Raw genomic sequence first — 23,306 nt, 5'->3', positions numbered from 1 at the left:
CTTGCGGCGTCAGAGCAAGAGGCTCCTTCTCGCTGCCCTTCCGCTGTGTTGCAGGGCCCCGAGAGGGAACCCGGAGCGCGCACTTTGTGGGGGGCGGGGGACCGCGTTCGCGCTCTGCCCCCGGTCTCTTGCGCGAGTACTAAATCTCACGGACAGGGGGGCCTCGTCATTGATTGTTACAGGTGAGACGGGGATTAGGAGGAGACCCCGACTGATGGGTAAAGGGGAGCACTAACACCAGAGGGACACCCCCGGCGTCTCTTTTTGAGAGACGCCCTGGGGTTTCCTAATGGCCAAGGAGGGTCGGGACCTCGGTTTGACGCCTCCCCCGAAGGACGGCGCCTGTTTGTGCAGCAGAGTGTCGCCATCAGGAGGCTGGGGCGTAAGAGAGCCACACAGCCCGCAGGGTGAGCGCTCCCTACTGGTCCCAGTCACACCTCTTGCAGGAGCAGCAGCAACCGGAGCTTTTCCGGGGTGGAATCTCCCATCCGGGTGCCGGCCAGGCTCACACCTGCTGGGCTGCCCCGGGGGTGAGCCCAGTCGAGAGTCGCAGGGCCAGATCTAGTCACCGGGGAGAAACGATACAAGTGAAGGATTGCTCGGCTCTCGGCACTTGAAAAGACCGACAAATGTCTCGTTCCCGCCGGAGCTGAATGTACCCGCATGTGTGGTGTCGTCTTCTTCCCCCGCCCCGCTGTGTTTGCTGTATTGTCTCTGAAGCCGGCCCCCCCGAGACGAGACGGGCTGTTCCTGTGCCCCAATTAACACTTTACAGGTGCCATTCCCCGGCATTGTGGCCATTGTCGGTGCTCACACGCGATAAGATAAGGCGGAGGAGAGCGGGGCATGCCCAGCGGCAGACATTCAAGGAGGGGGCAGGGCGAGGTGAGGTGAGGTGCGACACGCCGGAGCCCCGACGCAGCTAATGCGGAGCACTTGTTGGACTGGCATCGAAAAGACGTGTGCGCACGGAGCGAGCCTTCCCTGCGGCGGAGCGCGGGAACTTTCTCCCCCCCTCCCGCTGCAGGAGTTGTGTGCGCTGCAGCGGTGCCGAGAGAAAAGCACAGAAGGCAGCTGGCTCTGGAGAGCAGGTAAGAGACGGAGCCTTGTGGGCAGGCGAGCAGGCCCGTTTTTTGGAAATTGCTGAAAAGGTTTGTTCGGTGTGTGGCAGGCGAGCTTGCGTGGCGATCTGCCGGCCTGGAGTTATGCAAATGAGGCCGAATTGCATCCCGGGACATGCTGCGAATGCGCAACAGCGACTGCAGATGTGTAGGAAACGGCGCGCTCGTTTTCTCGTTTTGCCCACACTTTTGAGTGTTAGTGTGGCGTGTGAGTGTGTGAAAGAGTGGGCCCAGCAGGAGGCGGTGGCGTGCGGGGCGAGGAGGTGGCCTAGGCTGCGCGATTTGTGCTGTGGGTGCGGGCCGCTTGCAGGGGCCTGTTTAACTCATACTTACCTGGCAGGGGAGATACCTTGATCAAGAAGGAGGTTCACCCAGGGCGAGGCTCGGCCATTGCACTCCGGCTGTGCTGACCCCTGCGAATTCCCCAAATGTGGGAATCTCGACTGCATAATTTCTGGTAGTGGGGGACTGCGTTCGCGCTCTCCCCTGATGTGCTTGGTCCAAAATCAGATACGGGAGGGTTAGGACACCACGAGCTGCGTGGCTGCGGAAGGATCCCGGTTCGACAGGAGTGGACGCCGCTGCTGGTTCTCGCTGGCTTTTAGTTAGGGGTCCGGAGAAGCATCTCAAGCTAGTTCCACTACTCCTTCCGGACGTTCATTCCCTTTTCAAAGTCAGTCGTTTTGCTGTAGTCTGCGTTCTTTAGGCTGATTATCGAGGTTAGCCTTTATTTGGTCATGGGGGGCTTTGGTACTGTATGCTGAGTCTAAAGACAGTTTCACCCGTTTTCTGATTGCTCGGTTCTGTAGGTTCTTTACCAGTGCAGACATGTCAAACAGTGAATGGCTGTACCTCTACTGTATCCGTGCTCAATGAATGAAATCAGTAACAAATGAATATATGTCTAGTTATACGAAAAACGAGTGGTTTATCGACTCATCTTCATTTGCATAATTGAAAAGTTCGGGCTCATAGCCGATGCAGTGCGTGCTAATTAGAACAGCAACGCTGAGCTCTCAGCACCGTACTGAGCCCAGGTGTTTTTCTAAAGCTGTCAGGTGCAGTTCATTTACATGAAGGAAATCTCTTACTGGGTACGATTACAATGCAGTAAGTAGCACAGACTACTTAGGGAGTAGCCCGATGCGTTTAAAAACGACCCGAGCCAGACAAGAGTCGAACCTGCAATCTCCTGATCTGTAGTTAGACACGTTATCCATTGCACCACTGGCCCTGGTGTGACACTGCAGGACTGTAACCCAGTGAGATCAGCACTGCAACTAGTAAAATATTACCCCCTTTCTATTCTTTTCCAAAAGTGAGAAACACCTGTTTTCTACATTTTGTCGGTTTTAAAACCATATCTCTTTAAACCAAACCAAGAGTTTGTCTTTTGCACTGATATTCTGATTAATTTCGATTTCAAAGAAAAAAAAAACTATCTTCCAAAGCATCATAAAATTGTCCCTTCTTCCAGACTCTACTTCTCTCTTGTAGTAGTACAGCAGAGCTTTCCAGGTGAGCAGATCACAGAGTCCGAAATGAGCTTCCTCCATCAAGCAAAGTACCTGAACATGACTCTGTCTTCATAAAAGCGCCCCTGTAATAAAGAAATTAAATCCGAAATCAAGAGGGCAGTTGCCTACTGAAATACAAGAAGTCATCAATTTTAACCTAGCAACACATTAAAGGCTGCATCTATACAAGTACGATTCTAGAAATTCTCACCAGATTACGTTTTAAGAAGGAACTGTGCCGAGATCCGCCGAGATCTTAACTCGGATGGCAGGATTCAGAGTCCGGAGTGCGGACTGATGGCGCACGGAGGGTCCACATACTGTGGATCCCTCAGTTTTCTTCCGCGTGTTTAAATCGCCAGCGTGTGACTCCCCTGTCCCCGTGACCTCATTGCTCTGCTCTCGCCTCTGTGCAGCCGAGCCCGACTCATGGTAAAGTGAAAAAAAAAATATGCCCTCAACGTGAGATTGACTCTGGAGCGAGGATAGATGTTACCTTTTTATCGTTGAACGGGATGTATGTGATGTGGCGACTAGGTTCAATTTTGTATCCTCTTTAAAAGATTAAGGACTGGGGTGAGCGTGATTTACCACCCTTTCAGCTAAGAACCCGACGTGCGGACCGTTTAAGCTGCATAGACTCGGTCGTTTAACTCTTCTCCATTAGCAGGGTTAAGGGTAAAGAAAAAAACATTGCTGACTTCTTTTTTTTTGCCAGACGCGAGCTCTGATTAGCAAGGTTTGTATTTCATGTTTTGCAAGTTGCATCCATTTTAAGAAAAACAGGTCGTTCAAGACAGGAAATGAATGCTTGCATTTAATTAAGGCTAGCCGTAGGCAGTTGTCCATAATGACCAGTTCTGTTCGAGAAGACAGAACAAAAATGGCACCACTGGGATTTGGAGCCAGGGTCTCCTGTTTACTAGACAGGCGCCTTAAGCAACTAAGCCACGGCGCCCCAGGAGAGCTGTCCTTTTGCAGCCACTTGGACACACCACTCAGACACATCTGCATTCGGTGTGTGCTCCGCCTGCTCGCTGAGCAAGTTGCCACCTTTTCATACAATAGCAACATCAACACCAAGAGAAAGGGTGACAAATGGCTTTTATCTGGAACTTTTCATGTCCAAGGAGCTCAATGTGCTTTCTGTGTACAACAGGGCCACTGAACTCCACACTGGCCACTGAACCACAGCAGTGGCTTGCTGGCTTGACATCTCCCAAGGAAAATGTTGAAATCGCACGTGGAACAGGAAAATGACCCTCGAGTACGAGGGAAAAAAAAGAAAAAGATCATCTGGAGCGCGCCAACCCATGTCCGGACAGCCCAGATCCCTCGACGAAGTGGCCGAGGGCTTAAGGCGAAGGACTGCTAATCTATTGTGCTCTGCACGCATGGGTTCGAATCCCATCCTCGTCGTGCTCCATGTCTGACACGTGTGCCCGTTCGGCGATGGCCCTCCTGTCGTTTGCTCCGGTTCTAGAGCTGTGCATTTTCTAGCGGTGGCTGAACATGGTATAGTAGGCTAACGTCGGTATCGAGCAGTAACAGTAACGGTATTTACGTGCCGCTGCTGCCAAGTGGCTCTGGGTTGAGACCGCGTTTTCACTTACTTGCAACGCAAACGGAGAAAGCGATTTTTGACTGTCTCTCGAGAGACTGCGCTAGGTGTTTAGGGATAGACTTTGTCAGTTCCCCCTGGGATGGTGGCCTCTCAAATAGTTTGTGATTCCTCTAGACGTTTATACAGTAGAAGCCTGCTTCGTGGCTTAAATCCAAGCTAAGGAAACGAGTTAGAGGTCTGATGCAGAACTGCGAATTCAATGAACGGGAACACTACAGTACATTGCACTGTATGTGTGAGGAAAGCTGCCCCCTTAAGTCCCTTGTCGACCGAACAGAGCACTGTAAAGGATACCGCCAAGAAACTTAAGGATGCTGGTTGGAATCCAGCTCCAAAGAAGCCCCTTTGGGTGTTATGTCATCAAAAAGTAAGAACAGCGAATCTCCCTTTGATCAAAAGTGCAACAGAGCTGTTTTCCATGGAGCAGGTTTCAGACCCGTAGACCTGTTTTATTTGTAGGACAGGGCGCATTCCCAAACGCGAATCTCCTGTTTTAGAAGTGCTTTGGGCGGTGTAGCGGCGAGGCTTATTTATAAGAAAGAATTAAGTGTTTCTGAGCTTTCCCAAATTAGGCCTCATCTCTCTGTTCATCTTTGTGGTGCAGCAACAGAGAAACTATTCATGCAGGCTGATTTAAGGTTTCCCTTCATAAGGGACAGCTCCCAAAGGGGGATGCACTTAGCTAAGCCTGGCTATCATGATCAATGGTCATCCATTGGCGCCTATATGTCTAGGGAGTGCAAGATGCACATCTGGACTGCATTCCTAAGTGTCAGGAGTAAGTGACTCATATCTCACCTTGATCAACCAATCAGGGACTTGGAGTGCCGAGTAACCCACGTGGGACTCTGATGCCCATGGAACTTTCAGCCAATCAACGAGCTGAAGTTCCTTCAGGTAAAAACAGGCAACACAGAGAGCCTGAGAGATTCAGTGGGAATTCAGTAGAGAATTCTGTGGAGTTTTCTAAAGGGAATTCAAAGGAGAATTCCAGGGCAGGACAGCCCAGGATCAGAAGGCTCCCAAGGGCAGGACATTCTCACAGCGCGCCTCCTGACCATCCTGAGACTCAGCCCGGACAACCACGGAACGGCCAGTGTGTCCAAATGCCAGAACTTCCTTTGTTCTAAGAGTCTAGAGCGGAGGTTGCCAGAGAGTAACCAGATAATCCACCCGAGGTTAGCACCAGCAGCAGGCCTCGTGAACAGGTCGGGACTGTGGACAGTTGAATCACTATTCAGAACTAGCTCTTCATCAGGAACGAACCGGTCTTCTTCTTGACTTGCTGGGACCCACAGTCATCTTTTCTCCTGTGCACAAACTTTGCTAGTTAAAGCCAACACTAACTTGCCGGTCAGTGAGCATCAGCAGCGCACCGTCGCAACCTGCACAGCACAGCCTGGCACCTAGACAGAGAGCGCGGATTGGACAGCAACAAGCCTGCAACTGTTTCTTTGTGCCCGCAGGAGATCTGAATCCCCAGAGATTGGATGAGTATTCAACTTCACTGCATTACTGCTCGAGAATTCAATTGTTATCCCAACCAGTTGATATCAATTTAATTCCTAAGAGTTATGTACTTGTTTTCAGTATCTAATGTAGAAGTTATAACCAGGTTCATTTATGAAATGGTCTAAATGAATGATATACTGAACGTATGTCCTCTTGATATGTGTAACACTTTGTAACTGACTGAATATATACCTTTTGTATTCTGATAACCCTCTCGATAAGATCTGTTCGTTTTACATGCATATTCTATGTATTGTAACGCCCTCGCCTGGTGGTGAGGAGGAAGCGCCCCTAGGCGCTCGTAGTACCTCTGGGCATGCTGGGAGTGGTAGCCGGAGTGCGGCCTACGCGAGAGAAGCTCGCCCCACACCCAAAGTCCGTCAAGGCCCTCTGCGCCCTGTGGGAGGCCTTGGAGGTAAAGGACGGGGTGCTGCGCCGGGGGTGGCGGGTACCCTCCAGTGGCGAGGTACGGTGGCAGCTGATGGTGCCTTGGTCGCTCCGCGGGGCGGTGCTCCGAGCAGTGCATGGCCAGCCGGGCGTGGGGCACTTTGGTGGTAAAAAAACCCTGCAGCGCCTCCGAGGCCATTTTTATTGGGGTCTTTGCCACCGGGACGTGGAGCGGTACTGCCGAACGTGTGCAGTGTGCGTGGCGCAGAAGGGTCCCCCCGAGCGTTCTCGGGCCCCCCTCCAACAACACCAGGTGGGGGCTCCTATGGAGTGGGTGGGGGTGGACGTTTTGGGCCCGTTTCCGCGCACCGAGGCCGGGAACCTCTACGTCTTGGTGGCCATGGATTATTTTATGAAGTGGCCGGAGGCCTACGCCCTCCCGGACCAGAGTGCCCCCACGGTGGCCGATGCACTGCTGGAGGGGATGTTTGCCAGGCTGGGGGTGCCGGAGGAGTTACATAGTGACCAGGGGCGTAACTTCGAGTCCCAGGTCTTCGCCAGAGTGTGCCAGCGCCTGGGGAACACTAAGACGCGGACCACACCGCTGCATCCCCAGAGCAACGGGTTGGTGGAGCGGTTTAATCGTACGCTCACCACCCAGCTGGCCACCCTGGTGTCCCGGCACCAACGGGACTGGGACCGCCACCTCCCCCTTGCGCTCTGGGCGTATAGGACCGCGGTCCAGGAATCCACCGGGTGCACCCCGGCCTCACTCATGCTGGGCCGGGAAATGTGAACCCCGGTGGACCTGGTCTTCGGCCCGCCGCCCGGAGACGGGTCGGCACCGCTGGCTGGACCGGACTACGAGTGGGACCTGCGGCAGCGGATGCAGCAGATGCACAGCTTTGCACGGACCCAACTGACACAGGCGGGGGTCCGGCAGAAGCGGCACTACGACCTGCGCTGCAGGGGGCCTGCCTTCCAGCCCGGGGACTCGGTTTGGGTGTACAACCCGCGCCGCCGCAAATGCCTCAGCCCTAAGCTGGCGCCGTCGTGGGAGGGGCACGCTGAGGTACTCTGGGTGGTGGGCGAAGTCTGCTACCGTGTCCGGTTGCGAACACGGGGGAGAGTGGTGGTCCTGCACCGAGACCACCTGGCCCCCTACCGGGCCCGGGAGGAGGAGCCGTGTGGGGAGGCTCTAGAGGACCAGCCGGGGCTGGAGCCGGCCGATAGTGGGGCGTCCGTGGGTCGCCAGCCGTCACCGTGGCGCAGCGGCTGCTCACGCAGGGTTCCACAGCAGTTAGCCGAGTACGAGTACAGCCTGAGGGGGGTGTTCGACGTCGGCGAGACGCCAGACGCTTCAGGTTTTTAAGGAGTAAGAGTGCAGGGGGTCTAAACCTGCAATCCAGTGTGTTGAAGTATTTCACAACACTACCCCTAGCACATCTGGAAATAAATCCTCATAATGATTATTGCCCTGGGCATCTACCAAAAAATCACTGAGCATATATATATATATCACTGTGTTGAAGCTAGAGACCTGTATGTATAATATGATGCTAAAATGTTATTTTCACATATATTAATGTAATAAATGATTGCTTATGCTTTATAAACAAATCTAATTAAAATAAAAGCTTACGTTTTGTATTTATCTTGTACCATAGAACATGATTTGCTTTGTATTTCAAGCCCACAAAGTGTCCAACTGATGCACTCCATGATATAAGGAAGATTATCACATGCATATCGGTATTATCTTTCTTATGAAAATGCATTCCTTTCATTACCTTTTACTTTTTAAAATGAACTCAAATTGTGTATAATGTAATAATTTAAGTAGAATAGATTCTAATAATATAATGATCCAGTGTGTTGAACTACTTCACTGCTTCACTGCTCTATGCCGTCTGGAAATAAATCCTCAGACTGCTTACTGCCCTGGGCATGTACCAATAAATTACAGGAGCACATCTATATATCACTGCGATGAAGCAGGAGACACACAATCCCTGCAAACACATCCTAAATACAGTGTTCCAGCACCTTTGACCTCATCCAGTACGTATCATTTCTTGAAAGGGATTGCTGTCCGAATGCACATCTGAATCCCAAACAGAATCTCTATTAAAATACGATCATTTGTGAAACAGGTAAATGACGGTCTCAGGGGCCCATTCCTCATTCTCAAGACACATCTATGCAGTACGTACACCATGCATTGAGCAATAGGGATTAAATACACCACAGGTAAGGTTAGAAGTCATTCTGACTATATTCTAAAATATTGGACTCATATTCTTATGATGGCAGTCACTTATGATAGTGACAGAGACGCTGTGTTGTAAAAGGGCGCTGTCTTTTGGATGAGATGTAAAACAGAGGTCACAGCGAGCTGAAAAACACGTTTTGAAAAGTGTGCTTTTCCTGCCCCAGAAGTTAAATGGGGTTGACCAAAGTTGCCCAAACGTGTTTATTTCTGCTGAAAAACCCGTTTTGACAACTTCTGCACAGTGGGGTTAAGGGCTGACTCAGTGGGCTCTAATGAGCCAGGCAGTTACATTGGGATTCCAAGGTTTGAAAAAACACGTTTATTTCGAGCTGAAACACAAGTTTTGAAAAGTGTGCTTTTCCTGCCCCAGAAGTTAAATGGGGGTGACCTAAGTTGCCCAAACATGTTTATTTCTCTGTCACTATGCTGGGGCATTGGGACCCGCACAGACCTCAGGGTGAGCGCCCCCCCGCCGGCACCATTAACACCGCTTCCAGCTGGAAACTTTGTTTTTCCCTGTAGCTCACCCTCATCCAGGTACTGACCTGGCTCACACCTGCTTAGCTTCAGTGGGTTTTCAGTTGCGAGTTGCAAGGGGATGCAAGTGATGGAACCGCTCGCTGCAAAACCCACTGCATTGGCCGGGAATTGAACCCGAGCCTCCACCGTGGCAGGTGAGAATTCTACCACTGAACCACCAATGCTCAGTGCCTGAGCCTTCAAAAAAGACGCTTTTTGGTGCTCTGTGCAAAACGCGTCGACATCTGCTTCCAGCTGCAAAATGCCATTCGCGGACGCTGAATAATTTATTTCCAAGGCAGCGGGTACAAGCGATTGGGCGTTTTAAAACCACCAGGAACAGCAAAGAGGCGCGCTTCTTTGCTTGCGCCGGAACACAACGACTGGAGGCGGACAACGTAGTCGGCAGGATTCGAACCTGCGCGGGGAGACCCCAATGGATTTCTAGTCCATCGCCTTAACCACTCGGCCACGACTACAGCAAGCCCCACTGCCGCTGCGTTCTTGCTACAATCTTACCTGGATCGCGAGGTGCCGGCAGAAGCCTATTTCAAAGTCGTTCTCCGTTTCAAAAAAACATTTCCAAAATACAAGCCTTGCAGACAGACACGCCTCAGAGGACTTAAGGGTGGCTTCATGTCGGAATGATAAAGTCTCCCCGGACATGAAAATGCCACTTTGTTACAGACAAAAAAAGAATCAACAACAGAGAAATGCCCACAAGCATTTCAAAAGCCGCACCACGCCGCACTTGAAATAGCTCTTACGTTAGTGGTAGACGCAGGAATCGCCTTTTTATTTATGCTCTTACCAACGCGATGGAAAGCAAAACAAAGCAAAGCAGAGCAAAACAAAACGAACAAACGAAAACCCTCACGTCCCGCACTTGCATATAACGCCGTTACGTGCCCAAGCGGTATTGTACGTCATCCTAGCACTGCACCCCGGGGCGTACGGTATATGGGAATGAGCACACGCCACGAATCGGCTCGAATCACTCCCTACAGCTGTAAGGCGCCTTGAAGCGTGCACCCCCAACATTCTTCTTTGCGCATCTGTGAAAGGTAAACTCTTGAGCAAACTCTGAACCAGCTCTAAGGAAACTAATCCGATTAGACGTTACTTTGACTCATCTTTTTACGCTCAGTGCTGGATTGCTCAAACTCCAGCTAGGGTTAGGGTTAGCATTCCCACGCTACTTAGACACTTTGTTTACGCTCAGTCATCCTAGCACTGCACCCCGGGGCTCAAGAGCTACGAATCGTCTCAATCACTCCCTAGAGTCGTAAGGCACATTGAAGGGTGCACCCCCATCATTAATCGTTGGGCCTCTGTGAAAGGAAAGCTGTTGAGCAGTCTTTGAAACAGCTCGGATGAAACACTTGATTTCTTCCATGTGCATCTGGAGCCCACTTTGTATTTTCACTTCACGCCGCCCAAAGCATTTCTAAAACAGGAGATTCGCGCTTGGGAATGCGCCCTGCCTTACAAATAAAACAGGTCTACGGGTCTGAAACCCGCTCCACGGAAAACAGTTCTGTTGCGCTTTTGATCAAAGGGAGATTCGCTTTTCTTACTTTTTGATGACATAACACCCAAAGGGGCTTCTTTAGAGCTGGATTTCAACCAGCATCCTAAAGTTTCTTGGCGGTATCCTTTACAGTCCTCTGTTCGGTCGACAAGGGACAGAAGGGGGCAGCTTTCCTCACACATACAGTGCAATGTACTGTACTGTTCCCGTTCATTGAATTCGCAGTTCTGCATCAGACCTCTAACTCGTTTCCTTAGCTTGGATTTAAGCCACGAAGCAGGCTTCTACTGTATAAACGTCTAGAGGAATCACAAAGTGTGATTCTGAGAGACTGTCAAAAATCGCTTTCTCCGTTTGCGTTGCAAATAAGTGAAAACGCGGTCTCAACCCAGAGCCAACGTTAGCCTACTATACCATGTTCAGCCACCGCTAGAAAATGTACGGCTCTAGTACTGGAGCGAAAGGATGGGATTCGAACCCATGCGTGCAGAGCACAATGGATTAGCAGTCCATCGCCTTAACCACTCGGCCACCTCGTCGAGGAAACTGGGCTGTCCGGACATGGTTTGGCACGCTCCGGACATGGGTTGGCGCGCTCCAGATGATCTTTTTCTTTTTTTTTCCCTCTTACTCGAGGGTCATTTTCCTGTTCCACATGCGATTTCAACATTTTTCTTGGGAGATGTCAAGCCAGCAAGCCACTGCTGTGGTTCAGTGGCCAGTGTGGAGTTCAGTGGCCCTGTTTATTATGCCTAATAAACAGGAGATCCTGGGTGATCCTAGATGATTGCAAGCCGTACAGCCTCCGCCATGCTTCCCAGGTGGGATGACGTTTTGGAGTTGGTATGCAGTGTTTTGTTATCTCCAAACACAACGCTGTGCACATTTACCAACAAGTTCAGCTTTTGTCACGTCTGTCCACAGAACATTGTTCCAGGAGTTGCTGTGGAACATCCACGTGGTCTTTAGCAAACTTGAAAGGGGCAGTGGGGGCAGACACTTCCCGCCCCCCAAAGAAAAGAGCGCCAATCAGACAGGCGGAGACCAAGGACTCGCAGAGCAGACAACCACAATCGCCATAACAAGAGCGATTGTGAGCGGTTTTGTTTTCTCTCTTTGACCAGCCCAGCTGCACCACCCACCCGAAAGCAGGGAAGCACAAAAATTGCATGGAACTCATTCATGCTCCTCTCCACGGAAATCTTTAGTAAAAGGCAAAAGACTTGCACGAAATGAAGAGAAACCAGAGTGCGTGGCTGCACAGCTGCAGGAGCCCAGGCCGCCTTCAAGGCCTCTGCCCTGCCGGTCGTGGTTGGCAATGCACCTGGCCTTACAAACGAGCCAGTGGGGTCCGTTCAGCTCCGGGCTCATCGCCTGCGGCTCTCGGCTTGCGGGCGTGCCCAATCCGTGCGATAACTCGGAAAACACCCGGCCACACTGTGCCGGAAACGACGCACTCTGGGAAGCCGCTATGCAAAGCAAGGTCCCAAGATCCCCTGCGGCCGGACACTTCCCGCCCCCCAAAGAAGAGAGCGCCAATCAGACGGGCGGAGACCGAGGACTCGCAGAGCAGACGACCACAATCGCCATAATAAGAGCGATTGTGAGTGGTTTTGTTTTCTCTCTTTGACCAGCCCAGCTGCACCCCACCCAAAGGCAGGGAAGCACAAAAATTGCATGGAACTCATTCATGCTCCTCTCTGCGGATATCTTTAGTAAAAGGCGAAAGATTCGTACGAAATGAAGAGAAACCAGAGTGCGTGACTGCACAGCTTCAGGAGCCCAGGCCGCCTTCAAGGCCTCTGCCCTGCCGGTCTTGGTTGGCAATGCACCTGGCCTTACAAACGAGCCAGTGGGGCCCGTTCAGCTCCGGGCTCATCGCCTGCGGCTCTCGGCTTGCGGGCGTGCCCAATCCGTGCGATAACTTGGAAAACACCTGGCCATACTGTGCCGGAAACGACGCACTCTGCTACAATATGATTGCTACATATCTGCATTTGTTGGTTTTTAAGGAGTAAGAGTGCAGGGAGTTTAAACCTGCGATCCAGTGTGTTGAAGTATTTCACAACACTACCCCTAGCACATCTGGAAATAAATCCTCATAATGATTATTGCCCTGGGCATGTACCATAAAATCAGTGAGCATATATATATATATTACTGTGTTGAAGCTAGAGACACAGAATAAGTGCAAACACATCCTAAATACAGTGTTCCTGCACCTTTGACCTCATCCAGGATGTATCCTTTTTTGAAAGGGATTGCTGTCAGAATGCACAACTGAATCCCAAACAGAATCTCTAGTCAAATATGATCATTTGTGAAACAGGCAAATGAGTCTCTCAGGTGCCCATTGCTCATTTTCCGACACATTTATGCAATACTTTCACCATGCATTGAGCAATAGGGATTAAAGAGACCACAGGTAAGGTTTTCGCGTTGAGCAATAGGGATTAAAGATACCAGAGGTAAGGTTTAAAAGTGATTCTGAGGTGCAACACATCAGCTAGGCATCTGAAATGCGGGGTTTGAGAGCCCTTCAGGGAACACCGTACCCTAAAGGTACCAGAAGTCCACTAGTATAAGCATTAAGTCACTGTCACCCCTGTTACAATGTGATTGCTACATATCTTCATTTCTTTGGTTTAGGAGTAAGAGTGCAGGGGGTCTAAATCTGTGATCCAGTGTGTTGAAGTATTTCACAACACTACCTGTAGCCCGTCTGGAAATAAATCCTCATTCTGATTATTGCCCTGGGCATGTACAAATAAATCACTGAGCATATATATATATATCACTGTGTTGAAGCTAGAGACCTGTATGTATAATATGATGCTAAAATGTTATTTTCACATATATTAATGTAATAAATGATTGCTTATGCTTTATAAACAAATCTAATTAAAATAAAAGCTTACGTTTTGTATTTATCTTGTACCATAGAACATGATTTTCTTTGTATTTCAAGCCCACAAAGTGTCCAAATGCACTACATAATATAAGGAAGATTATCACATGCATATCGGTATTATCTTTCTACATAACGCACTACATAATATAAGGAAGATTATCACATGCATATCGGTATTATCTTTCTTATGAAAATGCATTCCTTTCATTACCTTTTATTTTTTAAAATGAACTCAAATTGTGTATAATGTAATAATTTAAGTAGAATAGATTCCAATAATATAAAGATCCAGTGTGTTGCACTGGCCTGGTCAGCCTGGCCTGGGGGATGGTGAACATAGCACTTTCAGTGCTGGAGGTGTTAATGGCGGAGGTGTTGGAGAGTGGTAGCTGTCGGCGGTTGTAGCTTTTCCTTTGCAGCTTGTCCTATACCTTCCTCCTGTAGGCGTCCTTGCTCTCTCTCAACTTCTGTTTTAGCTCCCATCATGTAATGATGAACATGATTTACATGATATAAGGAAGATTATCACATGCATATCGGTATTATCTTCCTCATGAATATGCATTCCTTTCATTACCTTTTAATTTTTAAAATGAACTCAAGTTGTGTATAATGTAATAATTTAAGTAGAATAGATGCTAATAATATAATGATCCAGTGTGTTGCACTACTTCACTGCTTCACTGCTCTATGCCGTCTGGAAATAAATCCTCAGACTGCTTACTGCTCTGGGCTTGTACCAATAAATTACAGGAGCACATCTATATATCACTGCGTTGAAGCAGGGGACACACAATCACTGCAAACACATCCTAAATACAGTGTTCCAGCACCATTGACCTCATCCAGAGGTCATAGCGAGCTGAAAAACACGTTTTGAAAAGTGTGCTTTTCCTGCCCCAGAAGTTAAATGGGGGTGACCAAAGTTGCCCAAACGTGTTTATTTCTGCTGAAAAACCCATTTTGACAACTTCTGCACAGTGGGGTTAAGGGCTGTCTCAGTGGGCACTTCTGAGCCAGACAGTTACATTGGGATTCAACAGTCTGAAAAAACGTGTTTATTTCGAGCTGAAAAACACCTTTTGAAAAGTGTGCTGTTCCTGCCCCAGAAGTAACATGGGGGTGTCCAAAGTTGCCCAAACATGTTTATTTCTGCTGAAAAACACGTTTTGACAACTTCTGCACACTGGGGTTAAGGGCTCACTCAGTGGGCTCTAATGAGCCAGGCAGTTACATTGGGATTCCAAGGTTTGAAAAAACACGTGTATTTCGAGCTGAAAAACAAGTTTTGAAAAGTGTGCTTTTCCTGCCCCAGAAGTTAAATAGGGGTGACCAAAGTTGCCCAAACATGTTTATTTCTCTGTCACTATGCTGGGGCATTGGGACCCGCACAGACCTCAGGGTGAACGCCCCCCCGCCGGCACCATTAACACCGCTTCCAGCTGGAAGCTTTGTTTTTCCCTGTAGCTCACCCTCATCCGGGTACTGACCTGGCTCACACACACCTGCTTAGCTTCAGTGGGTTTTCAGTTGCGAGTTGCAAGGTGATGCAAGTGATGGAGCCGCTCGCTGCAAAAGCCACTGTATTGACCAGGAACCGAACCCGAGCCTCCACCGTGGCAGGTGAGAATTCTACCACTGAACCACCAATGCTCAGTGCCTGAGCCTTCAAAAGAGACGCTTTTTGGTGCTCTGTGCAAAACGCGTCGACATCTGCTTCCAGCTGCAAAATGCCATTCGCGGACGCTGAATAATTTATTTCCAAGGCAGCGGGTACAAGCGATTGGGCGTTTTAAAACCACCAGGAACAGCAAAGAGGCGCGCTTCTTTGCTTGCGCCGGAACACACCGACTGGAGGCGGACAACGTAGTCGGCAGGATTCGAACCTGCGCGGGGAGACCCCAATGGATTTCTAGTCCATCGCCTTAACCACTCGGCCACGACTACAGCAAGCCCCACCGCCGCTGCGTTCTTGCTACAATCTTACCTGGATCGCGAGGTGCCGGCAGAAGCCTATTTCAAAGTCGTTCTCCGTTTCAAAAAAACATTTCCAAAATACAAGCCTTGCAGACAGACACGCCTCAGAGGACTTAAGGGTGGCTTCATGTCGGAATGATAAAGTCTCCCCGTCCGGACATGAAAATGCCACTTTGTTACACACAAAAAAAGAATCAACAACAGAGAAATGCCCACAAGCATTTGAAAAGCCGCACCACGTCACACTTGAAATAGCTCTTACGTTAGTGATAGACGCAGGAATCGCCTTTTTATTTACGCTCTTACCAACGCGATGGAAAGCAAAACAAAGCAAAGCAGAGCAAAACAAAACGAACAAACGAAAACCCTCACGTCCCGCACTTGCATATAACGCCGTTACGTGCCCAAGCGGTATTGTACGTCATCTTAGCACTGCACCCCGGGGCGTACGGTATATGGGAACGAGCACATACCAGGAATCGTCTCGAATCACTCCCTACAGCTGTAAGGCGCCTTGAAGCATGCACCCCCAACATTCTTCTTTGCGCATCTGTGAAAGGTAAACTCTTGAGCAAACTCTGAACCAGCTCAAAGGAAACTAATCTGATTAGACGTTACTTTGACTCATCCTTTAAGGGACCCTTGTTAATTGGAGAAATCAATGATTTCGAATGAGTTCTGTATGCGTTAAAAGACAGCTATACACAGAAAATATGCAGGACACTGCTCATGATGTTTCCCGAGCCGAAACACAGTGCGTTTTCCCAAGCCATCTGACAAAGCCCAACCACTGAAAACTGTAGCAGATCGTGTAAAGACGTTCAACTTTGTAACTACTGCACGTTCAGGATGCAGAATAAATTCCTCTTTTCAAACTGTCAAAGGTTTGCTTTGCGAACGGTGCAGGACATCGCACAATCTCTTTTGAACGGGGACAAACGATTTCTTATGGGGCGCAGTAAGTACAGACGTTTAAAAAGCTCCACTCATGCCAACGCTGCAGCATGAAGAAGCGCAACCTAAAGTTTGCATTCCTAGCGCTGTTGCAACCTAGCACTGTTGCATTCCCCGCATCAGTAGCTAAGAGAATATCATTTACGACTCATGTTAATGCAGTTTCAGAAACCAGACTGAAATTTCTCAAGTATATTATTTGAATCCAGATACGATTGACATTGGGCAACAACTATTCTCTCAAGACTTTTAGATTGAAATGGGACCTTTGAGACAGGCCTGTAGTTGTTAAGAACTTGTGGATCCAAATTTGACTTCTTAAGGAGCGGTCTAACAACCGCTACCTTAAATTGATCAGGTACAACGCCTGACGCAAGCGATGCATTCATCATACTAATTATAGGTCCTGCCAGTCCTTCAAGGGAATCTTTGACTAGCTGAGTGGGGATGGGATCTAGCGAACAGGTGGTTGACTTTGTCTTACGTCTGTGTTCATGAGTCCACCATAAGAAGAAATCTGAACAGGAGTGGTGATCATGCGAGGTCACCATGGAGGAAACCACTGCTCTCCCCCCAAAAAAAACCACCACTGCCCCTCTCAAGTTTGCTAAAGACCACATGGATGTCCCACAGCAACTCCTGGAACAATGTTCTGTGGACAGATGTGACAAAAGTTGAACTTGTTGGTAAATGTGCACAGCGTTATGTTTGGAGATAACAAAACACTGCATACCAACTCCAAAACCTCATCCCACCTGGGAAGCATGGCGGAGGCTGTACGGCTTGCAATCATCGAGAATCACCCAGGCTCACCCAGCATCTCCTGTTTACTAGGCAGGCGCTTTAATCAACTAAGCCACGGTGCCCCAGGAGTGCCGTCCTTTTGCAGCCACTTGGACACACCACTCAGACACATCTGCATTCGGTGTGTGCTCCGCCTGCTCGCTGAGCAAGTTGCCACCTTTACATACAATAGCAACATCGACACCAAGAGAAAGGGTGACAAATGGCTTTTATCTGGAACTTTTCATGTCCAAGGAGCTCAATGTGCTTTCTGTGTACAACAGGGCCACTGAACTCCACACTGGCCACTGAACCACAGCAGTGGCTTGCTGGCTTGACATCTCCCAAGGAAAATGTTGAAATCGCATGTGGAACAGGAAAATGACCCTCGAGTACGAGGGAAAAATATGAAAAAGATCATCTGGAGCGCCCCAGCTCATGTCCGGACAGCCCAGTTTCCTTGACGAGGCGATGGCAATGGACTGCTAATCCATTGTGCTCTGCACGCATGAGTTCGAATCCCATCCTAGTCGCTCTCCATGTCTGACACGTGTGCCCGTTCGACATTGGCCCTCCTGTCGTTTGCTCCGGTACTAGAGCCGAACATTTTCTAGCGGTGGCTGAACATGGTATCGAGCGTAGGCTAACGTCGGTATCGAGCAGTAACAGTATTTACGTGCCGCTGCTGCCAAGTTGCTCTGGGTTGAGATTGCGTTTTCTCTTACTTGCAACGCAAACGGAGAAATCGATTTTTGACAGTCTTTCGAGAGACTGCGCTAGGTGTTTAGGCATAGACTTTGTCAGTTCCCCCTGGGATGATGGCCTCTCAAATAGTTTGTGATTCCTCTAGACGTTTATACAGTAGAAGCCTGCTTCGTGGCTTAAATCCAAGCTAAGGAAACGAGTTAGAGGTCTGTTGCGACCCCAAGTGTCTAGGGGTAAAGGGGTGTAACATTTAGGATAATTCTTTTGGAAGCAGGGGGATTCTGGTGAGGGACTAGGAAGCGTGATAAGGGTAAGGAACTAGAGTGGTGCCAAAGAAAAGAAAATAAACAAAATGGAGCTGGCTAGGACAGTGAGGGAAAGCTAATCTGACTACAAAAGAAACCCCGAAACACACGGTCTTTGGCGTCTTCAACACCCTAGCTAACCTGCACTGACTACCCAAAACCATATAAGACAAATGGCACTCACCCGTACTAAACTAGCGTACTAATACAAAGTCAACTAAGTGTGTAAAGTGTACCCAACAACCTAAACTAACCTTATATACAAAAGTTCACACAAAAACACAAGTGAACCAGGAATACAAATAAGGGAATACAAGAGTAATAAACAGGAGCAGGGTACAAAAGAACACAAAAGTTGAACATGTAACACTGGGGCAAGGGAATGACAAAACAAGGAAGAACACACAAACAAATGAAAGTACAAAGAAACTAATGTAAACCAACAAAACAACAAAGCCGAAGCTGTACGAAAATACACAAACACAAATCAAAACAAACCAACAAACGAAGCCGAAGCAATAACAAGAAGTAAAGCGAAGCAAAACGAAAACCAAAACCGAACGGGACCGAAGTCAAACGAAAGGCCTCTTCTTTCTGAAAGCCTCCATGTTATATAGTGAATAAGATGTGTTCTGATTGGCTGAGGGCTGTTTGATGATGACATCATATTGAAACAGTGGTGTGATGGTTGGCCAATGGGGAAGGGAGAACAATCAAGGGTCAACAGTGTGGACATAACAGAAAAAACACACACAGAACACACACTGGGACGTAACACCCCCACCCATAAAAACAAACATCTAATGTTTGGACAATGAAGACAAAACCAATCAAACAATATGCTATACTCTACCCCCAGCCAGGTCATTTCCAAGAATAAGAGTTACCCCTTTAAGAGGTAGCGAAGGACGTACCCCAACTCTAACAAATCCAGTAACTAAACCACATTGTAGATGTACACAGTGTAAAGGCACTTTCATAAAACCCATTTCGATGCCTTGAACTAATACACTCGAACCACAGAAAGATTTATCAGATAAAGGCAGTGCATCCACAACAATAAATGACTGGGCTGCTCCAGTATCTCTTAATATTTGAATTCTTTTCTGGTCTTCTGGTTTACCTGTTAGCGAAACGAATCCTTCCATAATAAATGGTTCATAACTAGGGTCAGGGAGACTGTTTTCACTAGACAAAGGAATAGCAGAACGGGAAACAGTCTTAACAAACCCAGCACTCTTAGGTTGTTGCTGTTGCTGCTGCTTACGTTTTAGGGCCAAACAATCTGCAATTATATGACCTCTCTTGTGACAATAAAAACATTCACGCTCCTCTTTAGAACGTGAGGAACTAGTTTTTACTGGGGGAGACTGAGACTGGGAACTTAGAGTAGACAAAGTCTTCTCCGCACGCACAGACATGAAAACATTCTTATGAGTGAGCACGAACTCATCTGCCAAAACAGCGGCTTGCGATAAAGTAGTTACTTTTTGCTCATTCAAATACACAACAATGTGTTCAGGCAAACAGTTCTTAAATTCCTCTAAGAGCATTAACTCACGCAATGAGTTAAAGTCACTCACTTTACTGGCTACAACCCATTTATCAAAGAGAGTGCCCTTCTCTCTAGCAAATTCAACAAATGTCTGGTCTGACACTTTACGATGATTTCTGAAGCATTGTCTATAAGCCTCAGGAACTAATTCATAAGCCCGTAAGATAGCAGCTTTCACAGTATTGTAATTCAAACTTTCTTCTAAAGAAAGTGTAAAACAAACTTCCTGAGCTTTGCCCACTAATCTACACTGCAAAAGCAGTGACCAAACCTCCTTAGGCCAACAAAGTGATGTGGCAATTCGCTCGAATGCACCAAAGTACGAATCAACTTCCGTCTCCCTAAACAGAGGAACTAAAGCAATGTGCTTACTTACATCAAAGGTGGTAGAGAGTGGATCTTGCAAAGGAGACACGCTAGAGGCCTCGGAGTGGGTCGGCTGCACAGCAGGAGCATTCTTTCGTGCTTCTAGCTCAAGCTGTCGGAGCTTAACCTCTTTCTCCGCCTCGATCTCCATCTTACAAATTGCAAGGCGCAATTCAAATTCTGCCTGGCGTACTTGGGCTTTTTCCTGCGCCTCCATGTGCAAGCGGGCCAAATGAACTTTCAGGCGAGTACCGCTCGCTTTTTGACCCGGTGGAGACCGGAGAGAACGGTTCAAAGGGAGGCAAGGTGGCCTTGACCTCAGCCTCCACTAAGTCTTCAGCCACCCCCTGCACCTCGTCCTGTTCTTCCACCACCATAGCAGGTTTAGCACCAGCCCCAGGAGAACCGGCGTACCTGCTCGTTAATGCAATGACCTCTAACTCCACCAACCTATCCATCACAGCTCTCTTGACGTCCCTTTTAAGAGCTTGCGTCGAAACCTGAATCTGGAAGTAATCAGCAATTTGGAGCAATTCGTCCTTCTTACACTTATCCAGCTGCTCAAAGGAAGTTTCCTCCACAAACTTTCGCAAATAAAAAGTAGTCATAACTACAGTACCTTGCCAAAACACAATCCACAAATCAAAATCCTGTACCAACACCAAAATTCTGCAACACAAAAAAAAATCCTTAGGACGGGAATTTGATATCCCGGATGAGCCCCCAATAATGTTACGACCCCAAGTGTCTAGGGGAAAAGGGGTGTAACATTTAGGATAATTCTTTTGGAAGCAGATGGGTTTTGGTGAGGGACTAGGAAGCGTGATAAGGGTAAGGAACTAGAGTGGTGCCAAAGAAAAGAAAATAAACAAAATGGAGCTGGCTAGGACAGTGAGGGAAAGCTAATCTGACTACAAAAGAAAACCAGAAACACACGGTCTTCTGCGTCTTCAACACCCTAGTTAACCTGCACTGACTACCCAAAACCATACAAGACAAATGGCACTCACCTTTACTAAACTAGTGTACTAATACAAAATTAACTAAGTGTGTAAGTGTACCCAACAACCTAAACTAACCTTATATACAAAAGTTCACACAAAAACACAAGTGAACCAGGAATACAAATAAGGAAAAACAAGAGTAATCAACAGGACAGGGTACAAAAGAACACATAAGTTGAACATGTAACACTTGGGCAAGGTAAAGACAAATCAAGGATGAACACACAAACAAACGAAAGTACAAAGAAACTAATGTAAAACCAACAAAACAACAAAGCCGAAGCCATACGAAAATACACAAACACAAAGCAAAACAAACCAACAAACGAAGCCGAAGCAATAACAAGAAGCGAAGCGAAGCGAAGCGAAGCGAAAACCAAAACCGAACGGGACCGAAGTCAAACGAAAGGCCTTTTCTTTCTGAAAGCCTCCATGTTATATAGTGAATAAAATGTGTTCTGATTGGCTGAAGGCTGATTGATGATGACATCATATTGAAACAGTGGTGTGATGGTTGGCCAATGGGGAAGGGAGAACAATCAAGGGTCAGCAGTGTGGACATAACAGAAAAACACACAGAACACACACTGGGACGTAACAGTGCCGGCGGGGGGGCGCTCACCCTGAGGTCTGTACGGGTCCCAATGCCCCAGCATAGTGACGGAGACGCTGTGTTGTAAAAGGGTGCTGTCCTTTGGATGAGATGTAAAACCGAGGTCACAGCGCTCTGTGGTCATTAAAAATGACCACCAAAACCTTTGACAAAAGCTCTTGGTAATTGATGGTCTTCAATAATGCTCCTCCTTTAGGTACATTTTAAATCAGCTGAAAAATGCTGTGAAATGGGGGGGCACTTCAGGCCAGTGTAGGATTTGGGTTACAAGAACCATGAAACTGCACGAGAAAGCCCGTACACTGAATTACACAGCTTTCTATTCAAAGGAGGACAAAAGAAATTCCCTGAGTTCGATTTTTTGCAGCACAGAGAGGACCACTGTCGTGAGGCCGATTAGCTCAGTGGGTTAGAGCGTGGTGCTAGTAACGCTAAGGTTGTGGGTTCAAGCCCTGTACGGGTTAGGTCCTTTTCTCCTCTCTTACCAAAGCTGTTAGGTTCCTTTCCGTGGTGAGATGGGTTGTTATGCAACGCTGCCACATAGTGCTGACAGACAATTAAATGACAAAAATGAAGAGAGTTAAAGCAGCTGGAGAGGTTCTCTTACAACTTTTGAGCTGACACAGTTTTGGAAAATGTTTCCTTCACGCTGCACTGTACCACATAGGCAGCCAAGAGTCTCCAAAACAAAACAGAATTGACAGTCATATAATGTCCATTAACCCCGGTTTTAAACGCAGCATCATGTCTGCCATCATAAGAATATGAGTCCAATATTTTAGAATATAGTCAGAATGACTTCTAACCTTACCTGTGGTGTCTTTAATCCCTATTGCTCAATGCATGGTGTACGTACTGCATACATGTGTCTTGAGAATGAGGAATGGGCCCCTGAGACAGTCATTTACCTGTTTCACAAATGATCGTATTTTACTAGAGATTCTGTTTGGGATTCAGATGTGCATTCGGACAGCAATCCCTTTCAAAAAACGATACGTTCTGGATGAGGTCAGTGGTGCAGGAACACTGTATTTAGGATGTGTTTGCAGTTATTCTGTGTCTCTAGCTTCAACACAGTGATATATATATATATGCTCACTGATTTTTTGGTACATCCCCAGGGCAATAATCATTATGAGGATTTTACCCTGTTTTTAACATAATAACAAATTAAAATTGATTAAAACTAAGTTTGGAACACCAGGGAACATAAAAAATGATTTTTAGGAAAATCATGAGGTTCTCTGTGTCCTTTGCCTGCAAGGGGAGAAAGCTAGAATCCTTTGATTTTTCAAAATTTGAAAATAAACATCATATAACAACAGCTTTCATTCCTAGGAGTGAAAAACAACCATTTTTGAAGACATATTAGTTTCTAAAACACTGCAATAAAGTTAAAAACATCCGTTTTATATTACATTATTTTTTGTGAAATTAGTCATTTTTTGCACTATTTTTAATAAAATCTCTAATTAAAAGTGATTAAAATTAAGTTTGGAACAACAAGGAACACAAAAAAAAGATTTTAAGGAAAAAAATGATGTCTACTGTGCCAGGTGCCTGCAAGGGGAGAAAGCTAGAATCCTACCCAGGCTCCTGCAGCTCTGTCCTGGCTAAAGGAGGGTGAATCTATCCCCTTCAAAGCTCCAT

General features: G+C 47.6%; 5 non-coding genes across 5 annotated transcripts; 1 reads left to right on the top strand and 4 right to left on the bottom strand.

The window, feature by feature from the left end:
• The first annotated feature begins 1,446 nt into the window (after window positions 1-1,446).
• LOC148631376 (U1 spliceosomal RNA) lies at window positions 1,447-1,610 on the top strand. The gene has a single exon (XR_015934808.1). It is a non-coding gene; the product is annotated as a U1 spliceosomal RNA (small nuclear RNA).
• A 7,739-nt stretch (window positions 1,611-9,349) lies between these two features.
• Window positions 9,350-9,431, bottom strand: trnas-aga (transfer RNA serine (anticodon AGA)). Its single transcript has one exon. It is a non-coding gene; the product is annotated as a tRNA-Ser (tRNA).
• Window positions 9,432-11,621: 2,190 nt separating this feature from the next.
• Window positions 11,622-11,735, bottom strand: LOC148631374 (U5 spliceosomal RNA). The gene has a single exon (XR_015934798.1). It is a non-coding gene; the product is annotated as a U5 spliceosomal RNA (small nuclear RNA).
• Window positions 11,736-12,126: 391 nt separating this feature from the next.
• Window positions 12,127-12,243, bottom strand: LOC148631373 (U5 spliceosomal RNA). Its single transcript, XR_015934801.1, has one exon. It is a non-coding gene; the product is annotated as a U5 spliceosomal RNA (small nuclear RNA).
• A 3,016-nt stretch (window positions 12,244-15,259) lies between these two features.
• On the bottom strand, window positions 15,260-15,341 carry trnas-aga (transfer RNA serine (anticodon AGA)). Its single transcript has one exon. It is a non-coding gene; the product is annotated as a tRNA-Ser (tRNA).
• Window positions 15,342-23,306: the final 7,965 nt, after the last annotated feature.

The sequence above is a fragment of the Lepisosteus platostomus genome, unplaced genomic scaffold (genome assembly GCF_059453375.1).
Source record: "Lepisosteus platostomus isolate fLepPlt1 unplaced genomic scaffold, fLepPlt1.hap1 Scaffold_78_H1, whole genome shotgun sequence".
Classification (NCBI taxonomy): domain Eukaryota; kingdom Metazoa; phylum Chordata; class Actinopteri; order Semionotiformes; family Lepisosteidae; genus Lepisosteus; species Lepisosteus platostomus.
Note: the sequence above shows the minus strand (reverse complement) of the source record. Positions and strands in the feature narration are given on the sequence as shown.